Below are 9,195 nucleotides of genomic sequence, written 5' to 3'. Positions count from 1 at the left end.
CCATTCAACTCCTTATCCAGATAGTTAGAGGCTTTCAGACTAGTGTTTTTCAGACTAGATGTTCAGACAGTTGTATTAGTATTCAGTTTCAGTTGTATTTCAGATGTTTGAACCTTATGGCAAGTTTTTCTTCAGTTTTTTGCATTTTTACAGAGTATTATTCAGTGATCAGTTAGAGATATTAGTCAAGGTTTAGCTTATGGTCCTTCGAGATTATGAGAACCATGTAGCGTCTGGGGTGCCAGATTCGGGGTGTTACATGTTATCACATGTGTAAGTTAGGTCCACATTCTTTGACCAAATTAAAAGTAGGTAGTTCAAAGATAAGAAGTTAAACAACCTTAGAGAAATGGTGTTGCAAGGTAAGGCTAGGGAGGCCATTATTAATGACAATGGAGTGTTGAGGATTCATTGGTGATTTAATGTATCTCAGGTAGAAAATTTAGCTTTAACTATTCTTATAAAGTCTCACAACTCTATGTACTCTATACTTTCGAGTGAAAACAAGATGTATAGAGACTTGAGTCAAAATTATTGGTGGCGAAGAATGAAGGTCGACGTTGTAGATTTTGTAACCAAGTATCAAAACAACCAGCATGTCAAGTATGAAGACTGAAAACCTAGTGGTACATCTCAGAGAATGCCTATTTTGGAATGGATACTGGAAGGGATAACCATGGTCGTTGTGGTTGATCTTCATGAGACGTTGAGAAAGTGTAATTCTATATAGGTCACTATTGACATGTTGACCAAGTTAGATCACTATATTCCATTAAGATTAGATTATAGTGTGACCAAATTTGCCAAAATTTATGTGAAAGAGATTGCAAAGCTACATGGTGTACCTATTTCAATTGTGCCAGACAGAAATACTTAGTTCACCACTAATTTTTAGAGTGATTTTAGTCAAATTAGTGATCTAGATTGGACTTATGTACAACTTTGATCCACAGACTGACGATCAGTCATAGAAAACTATCCAAGTGCTCAAGGAAATACTTTAAGCTTTATCTATTGACATAGGGGTTAGTGGGACCAATACATACCATTGTGCAAATTTTTCGACAATAATAGCTCCTTCACTAGTATTGACAAGGCCCCATTTTAAGGCCTTATATTGTAAAAGGTGTAGGTCTATAATAGGGTGATTTGACAATTTTAAATGAGAGCTTGAGGAACAAAAATACTCAAGAATTAGATGGGAAAAGAGTTTAGACAGGAAAAATTCCTAGCATCCCAGAGCCAAAGAAAAATTATGTGGACAATAAAGTGAGAGATGTGAAGTTTGAAAAGAGGGATAAGGTACCTTAAAAGTATCACCCCTGATAGGTGTAATGTGATTTGACAAGAAGGGCAAACTGAGACCGAGATACATTGGATCATTTAAGGTTTTGAAGGAAGTGGGCTCAAGAGAACATAAAATGACCTTTCTTTCTAGTTTGTCTGGAGTTCAACTGATATTCAAGGTATCCATGCTAAAGAAGTATCATGAGGATGGTGATTATATTATTCATTGGGATCTCGAGTTAGTTATCTTAGAAAAGAAACCAGTTGCCATATTGAAGGTTTTTCCATATTAAATTAAGATATGAGGAAGTGGAGAAGGTCTTCCATCTGTATAAGGTTCAATAGAAGAACCATACTATTGAGGAAGCAACTAAGACACAAAGATGGACGTGTATGAATGATACTCACACTTGTTTATTTCCGCAGGTATTCTTTTGTTTACCTTTCTTACCTATGTCATTGTTGAAAATGTCTAAGTACAATATGTGTAATGTGAACCCATTATTCCTCTTGTGTAAAGTATTATAAATGTGTTGGTGTCTGTAATTATGGGTTATATGATGATCATTGTTGCTATTATTTTGTTTTATTATTTGTGTAGTATTGAGTTTAGTAAGCCTATGTTGCCTACCAGTACTTGTTGACGTACTGATGCCACATGTATTCTTCTTTTTATTGAGTGTAGAGCTTGTTTCAAAATTTGATACAAGAACTTGGCTCTAGCTATTAGTTCTAGATTCCAATTTGTGTGTGATCACCCTGCCCCGGTAGCCTTTGGATATTGTTATCATTGTTGGCATCCATTGTTTTGGAACCAAGACGTTCCTTTATTTTTTTCCTTGTTCGGGATAATCATTTGCTTAATAATTTGAGTTTTCAACGCAGCATTAGTAATTTGATAATTCTGTTGTTTGATATTAATTTCTATTAGTTGAATGAAGATATTTTCAGAGTTCGTTTTACGGATAACTTGGTGTTAGGTGAATGTTAATTTAAAACTTTGTTAGTTCAGGTTTAGGTTAAGTATGATTCTCCTACAATAGGTCAAGGTTGATGCCAATCATGACGATTTGGGTTGTGATATAAAAATGCTTTAATGATTAGAAGATGATCTGAGAGGTTTTCATATATTTCTTGTTATGGAGTTATCGTCGGTCTACAAGATTCATCTATTCAAAAAGTTAGATGGATCGGAAAAACCTTACTTTGGCATAGAGTTTTATTGTAAAAAATTGTTGTTGCAGGAGAGAATGCAAGGATACAAATCAAACTATTCAATCAAAGTTTTAGCAGAAAAGATTTAGAGTGGTACTAAACAATATATGACCAAATAGCATGCTTGTCATGATTATGAAAAGGCTTTTGAGAATTAATACATATTCCATGTCAAGATCAAACATAAAAGAATCTCAATTATAAAATTCAAGAAAAATACCACTAAACTCTTCTAAGAATATTCTATACAATAGAGGAAAGAAGAATCTAAGGAACACCGACCCATAGATGAACAAGAGATGATCACTCATTTTATTTAATCATAAGAATTAGAATACTGGGTGCAGAAACTTTTAATGAAGTTATAAAGGATTGGGAAAAAATTTAACAAATCCTCAACACTAGAAAATAACAAATTTGGCAACATTACAATTCATTAAAAAGGCCTTTCAAATTGGCTCTGTCAAGAATAAAAAGGGAAAGAGAAAGAGGTTATGGGATCAGTGACACGAGAAGGTACATCATATTACTGAGAACTATCATAGTACCAACCCCATGATCCGTATGATCAATATTATCCACTCCCTTATTACCCTACTTCATCATTGTGTCTTCCTCAATCTCCTTGAATGACATGCCCTATTTACAGCCCATTACCAATCTATCATTCTCTAGGATCACTAAAAAAAACCTTGAAACAATGAGCGTCGTCTCAAATCTGAAATAAATCCTTCATTCCACTTGCATAACCATTCTCTTATCTTTATAAAGATTTGATAGCTGAAGGACTCATTCATCAAATAACAAAAATTTGTAAAAGATTTTGGCACATGCTACTATCCTAACAAATGATAGACCTCCCACTTAAGAGTATTTGGACATGATATTGAGAACCGTGTCACCCTCAAAAAAAGGTCTAAGGACTAATCGACAACAAAGTGGTTCAACTTGTATCAACGCTACCAAGGGCCAACAATAACATGAATCCCGATCATGAGAGGTAGGGCTTTTGCATAGCTAGTTGCAAAGAAGAATACAACATTCTATAAGTTTAATTTTTTGCATTATTTAATTTCCCTTTATTTCCTTCTTTCCTTAAAATTGCACATTATTATTTTTTACTTCTATGTAATTGTACATTATGGTTTAATTTCCTTGAAATCACAATTCTACCCACCGTAATTACATTTGCCTAATTGTGTCTGCACAAGATAAGTAAGCTCCACAATAGTTCGATCGAATTCCCCACATAATCTCCATTCACCTTAAAAAATAGAAACTAAGTTGAATTTTTGAGAAGATCACGTAATTCTATAGCAAATGACATTTTCTAAAAAGTTGAATACTAGAGCATGCTGAAGATTAGATAGAGGAATAATTTCTAAAAATGTCTCAAATAATAAAAATAGAGATACATAATGAGAAGCGTGAAAGTTCAAGAGATTTTTTGTGTTCAAAACTAGCAAAATTCTTTAAGAGGTTCCTCAAAAATAGAATAGAGAAGAGATAGGATTGCAAGGGAAATCTAGCATGATTGGACTCTCAAACTAAGAATTTTTATTTAAAAGCATGGTTCAAAGAAAGTCGATTATTTTACATTATAGAGGCATTATGCAGACAAAGAGAGTTGAAGTCTCTAATTCTATCAAAGTCAAAACCACTTTCCCTATACTAAAAAAATTTCTTTGAATACAGGAGAAAAAAACATCATCCTCGAAACTCATAGGGGAATCACAAAATCTCCTATATGATGAAACTCTTAGAAAAAAACCTAAATATAATATACTTTAATCTTATAATCTAAGAAGGATTCTTATATTTTTAATTTTAATTTTGTAGGATACAAGCCTTGGACTTCATGGGAAGAGAAATTCATCCTTAGACTCTATGAAATACTAATAACCCATTAGGAAGACAAATTAGGGCAGTCTTTGACTATACCTTTCCACTCAATCATTTTATGAATTCCTTACTTTCATTGATTTCATGTAACATTATGCTAGCTTCGTCCTCTTCAATGGTCAAGTACCATCACGATGATGTACAACTCTAACAGATATTTGAGAAATCCCCTTTTTCTCTGAAAACATTCTAGGAGAGAATATAATAACATGTATTTTTGTAGGAAAACAAAAAATCACACATACACCAAGCAATAACTAGTGTCCTCATAGATAATAGAGTGGCCTTCAAAATTTCATCCCTTAGAATAATGGGTAACGATAAAAACAAGTGGCTACCATAAGACAATTGGGAAAATATAAATAATCCTTGCAAATGGTAGGTAGATACTTTTTGATGAAAAACATCAATCTTAAGAGGAACCACACTAAGTTTGTTTATACCTATGCATAAATTTTATATCATATCTACAAGAACTATGCACACCTGAATGTCATATCTCAGAATGAGATAAATAGGTAGCACTTCTAGGTTTCAGTTCCCCTTGTAAAAACAATAAAAACCAACAAAATAATAAGGATCATGTCATTAACTTGGTTGATGCAGGATGATGTCTTTAAATTGGTTGGTTCCTACGTAGTTATGACCATCCATAGTGAATGGAAAAAGTAATAAAATTGATAGAGAGGACTAATGGAGTAAAGATTCTTTTTGTGCCTCTCATCATACTTCTATGACACTTGCATGCGTCTAATATAAGAATGATATTGACTTCATTGTTTCATAGGCATTGTGTGGTGAGTTTTAAGTCTAATTCAATAGCATTGCATTATTAATTTAGTACTTGGCCTTAATATTTGTTGAGGGCAAATCCTATGTAATTCTTAGTTTGGAAAGAATGGTAAGCTTTCTTTGATCCGATTTTGTCTTTCAATGGCTACCAAATGACATTGATCCTTAGAATATCCCACTATGAGCCTAAATCCAATTCTTTCATTTGAGTGCTTACATACACTACCCCTCTCTTTTCCCAGCCTCCTTGAGCATGTTAAAAATATGCAAATCAGAGACGAAGTTAAACTTTACAGTTGACAAAGGCAAAAGGTGAAGACCTCAAAGACTTGAGTTCAAAAATTATTTAAAAGAAAAATAAGGAAGATTTAAAAATGTTAAAAAAACATGATGAAATTTTAATTAAAATCAAGAAAGCCTATAATCCAAAAGGGGAGAAACTTTAAAATAAAGAGGAAAAATCCCCAAAATGAAAGGAGAAAAGTCTCAAGTAAGCAAAACCTCAAAGAAGTCTGAAAAATAGAAAAAGAAAAGGGGTGACAAAGATGATCGAGTGCCAAAGGTGTACAAAAAATCAAAAGCACGGGTACTAGAAAGGATTAAGCCACTCTTGATCCAAATTAATATTCTATCAATCCTTAAGCCTATATTATAAGAAAATAACAAGTCTTACATGATCTCAATCTAAGTGTTCTTACATTAATGGAGACTTACATGAAGGTGAATAATATGGAATCATAATTGGATGCTTTGAACATCCTTCTGAGTGTGAGAGAACCATGCTAAAAGTCCTCAAGTAAAAATACTTCAAATGAGTATGGAGTAGGACATTCTTTATGCCGAGGGAACTGAAACATGAGATAGGTGTTGTTCAAAACCTTTATTTGAAGTAAGACAAAAAATTCTTATTGAAACTTAGGTAAGTTTGAGGTACCGCTCTAAGCTATCGAAATAATCTTAAAATCAATAATAGTTAAAAATGAAGGAAGTGAGAAGAATTCCTATGAAATAGTAATAGTAGTACCAATTATAGTCGATATTTGACTCTCTTCTCTTATTTATTTTGAAAATGGGAAGATTCCCACCTTTGATGCCCATAAAAATAACTTGTTCTACCCTAACAAAGTTGTCTTTATTTTAAAAAATTGGGTCTTTCGACTTAAAAATATGACCAATAGGCTCATCATTGAGAGTAATATATTTTGTGTGCTGAATTGGGTAGTCCACCCTAAAAATGTGACCTATAGGATAATATTGCAAGACTTAGATACCTAGACTGCTAAATTGAGTAATCTACCTCATAAATTAGACCAATAGGCTAATCCTATAAGTATGAGATGTGTATTTACTTATTTGGGTCATCCTTAAAAAACATGACCAATAGGATAAATTGTAACTCTTATTTTGGGTTCAACTTATATATATATATATATATATATATATATATATATATATATATATATATTCTTCTAATTAAGTACCTTGGATGGGATTGAGAAGCCTTAGCCTAGCTTCAAATAGGTGTTTGTCTTAGAATGGCTTTTTGAGATGAGTAGTGGGTCGCACCTACCCTTTTTAAGATATACCTAGAATAACATCCCCTCAAACCTAAATGATTGCATAACAACTTCATTGGGAAATTACTTAAGTTTGCATTACCTTAGAAATTATCAGACCATTATTTAGCTCTATTACTCAAGGTAGTGTAATAATTGACCTTAACCTCTCTTTCTAAGTTAATAATTTGAACCCAACTTCTCAACAGCAGATTTGGCCACCTAATATTGAAATTTAAAATAAAATGAATTTGATTTGGATTATAACTCTAGGATAACACTATTTATTTCTCATTTATTCATGTTCGATTTCAGTCTGGAACCTTACATATTGTTATTATTTATTTAGTTATGGTTTTAGTTTGACATTTTTTATACTGTTATCTATCAATTTTGATTCGTATGCGATGTATGTTATATTGTTATTAGTTACTAGTTCTGATTTGAGTTCATCATTTATTATCCTTAAAATTACTAATCTAGGGGTGGGATACCAGTAGAGTGGTGGTTATGGATTGAAAATGAATATAAGGTACTCATATAATATATTTTGGATCATTTAATGTTCATTGATGCTACATGTTGTCCATTTAACCCATGTTTGTACCCCTCGTGTTTATGGACCTTAGAAAGGTTTATTTTTCTCTTGCATATTCATTTTGGGTTTATGGGAGGCAGTTAGGATATTTTTAGGATTTTATTTATGCGTCCAAGTTATTTTTTATCTATTTATTGTATGTGTACAACATAGCCTATTATTTATGTCTTAGTCCTTATAATATTGCCTATAGTTTACATTTTCACACATTATTTATAATTTTATAGTAATTGAGTTTAGTCAACCTATTATGCCTACTTAATATACATGGTTTTGGTGCTCATACTAGACTTCTGCGTCTATTCTTAGATGTAAATCTGAGTACAAGTCACCACCATTGACAACACCCTCGAGTTGTGCTACTGATTTGAGATTGGGTGAGCTTTTAGAATCTATAGTTGATCCTCCTTTTTCTATTGGTATGATAATGTTATTTTGAGTATTCTAAGACTATGATGTCTATTTTGGAACTTTCTAGTACTCTTTTAACTATAGTGCCTTTTGTACTAGCTTACCAAGTCTTAGAGGGATTTATTTTGGTACTTTTATCCTCTTTTTTCTTGTATAGTATGCTTTACACACTTACACACATACACATGCACACACACGCACACACACACACATATATATATATATATTTTCACTGTTTATTATCATAATTGAATTGCTATCTCCTTATATTTACACAGTTAGCTTGTTACTTTCCATTTTGGAATATTTTATGGCTTACCATTAAAGGAGGTGACATCATCTCATGAAAAATTGGATCATGATAGTTTGCTCATAAGCATTATTAGTACAAAATCAACTGTCTAGTAGATTCCTCTAAATCAATCTGATGACATACGTATCATTAGGACTTATAAAATTTTACTTCTATAGCATGGCAGTTGTAAAAGGCATCTCAGAAGGAAAAAGATTCATTATAGAGATTCTCGTGTGCTTTTGGCGGTGTTGAAGTAAACTAGCATTACCCTTCTGGTAGAATTTGCTTAATTATGGTATTAGTGTAATATTGTGCTAGTTTTAGGAGGGTCCTTATTTCCTAGATACTTTTTTAGTATTTTCTGGATAATTTTGTTGATTAAGGGCCTATTTGTGTAGAATTTGATCATGTTTTCCCTTATGTTATCCTATGCTTATCCTTTAGTATGAGTTAGCTCCTTTAGTATATTAGTATGGGATTTAGAAGCCTTAGCCTAGGTTTGGGTAGGTGTTTTTCTTAAATTGGATTTTTGGGATGGGTAGAAGGCTCTACTGCCCCCTTTTAAAAATAGGATGCTTAGAATAATGACCCTTTAGAGATAAATAATCAAATAACTTCATCCTTGGGCTATTAGTAGGTTTGAATTGGCTTAATAATAATCAGAAGCTTATTTGCCCTATTACCCTAGATAGGGTAGTAACTTACTAAGACTATACCTTTCAGACATTGAAGCTGCCTAGTATTGGAATTTTTTATTAAATGGATGTGATATGGACTACAAACCTGGGATATCATAATTTATTTAGTTCTGGTTTGAGTCTAACACCTGACATTTGCTATATTATTACTTTTATTAAATTTTGATTTGAATTTGACATATGTTAAATAGTTATTATTTAATCGATTTTAGTTTGAGTCCTGAATTTATTATACTTACTAATATTGATTTGGGATTTGTAAATTCATTAATACAAATAGAGTGGTAGTTATGAGTTTAAAGTGAATATAAGGTGTGCATATTGCTTATTTTGGATCATTTTATGTTCATTGCTACTAAATTTTGTCCTTACTTTAGTATTGCACTTTATTTGTGCTCGTCATACTTCTGGGGGTTCGGTTGGATTTTTTTCCTCTTGCAT

Source organism: Capsicum annuum, chromosome 10 (assembly GCF_002878395.1).
Source record: "Capsicum annuum cultivar UCD-10X-F1 chromosome 10, UCD10Xv1.1, whole genome shotgun sequence".
Lineage (NCBI taxonomy): Eukaryota > Viridiplantae > Streptophyta > Magnoliopsida > Solanales > Solanaceae > Capsicum > Capsicum annuum.
This window is presented reverse-complemented; position numbering follows the sequence as displayed.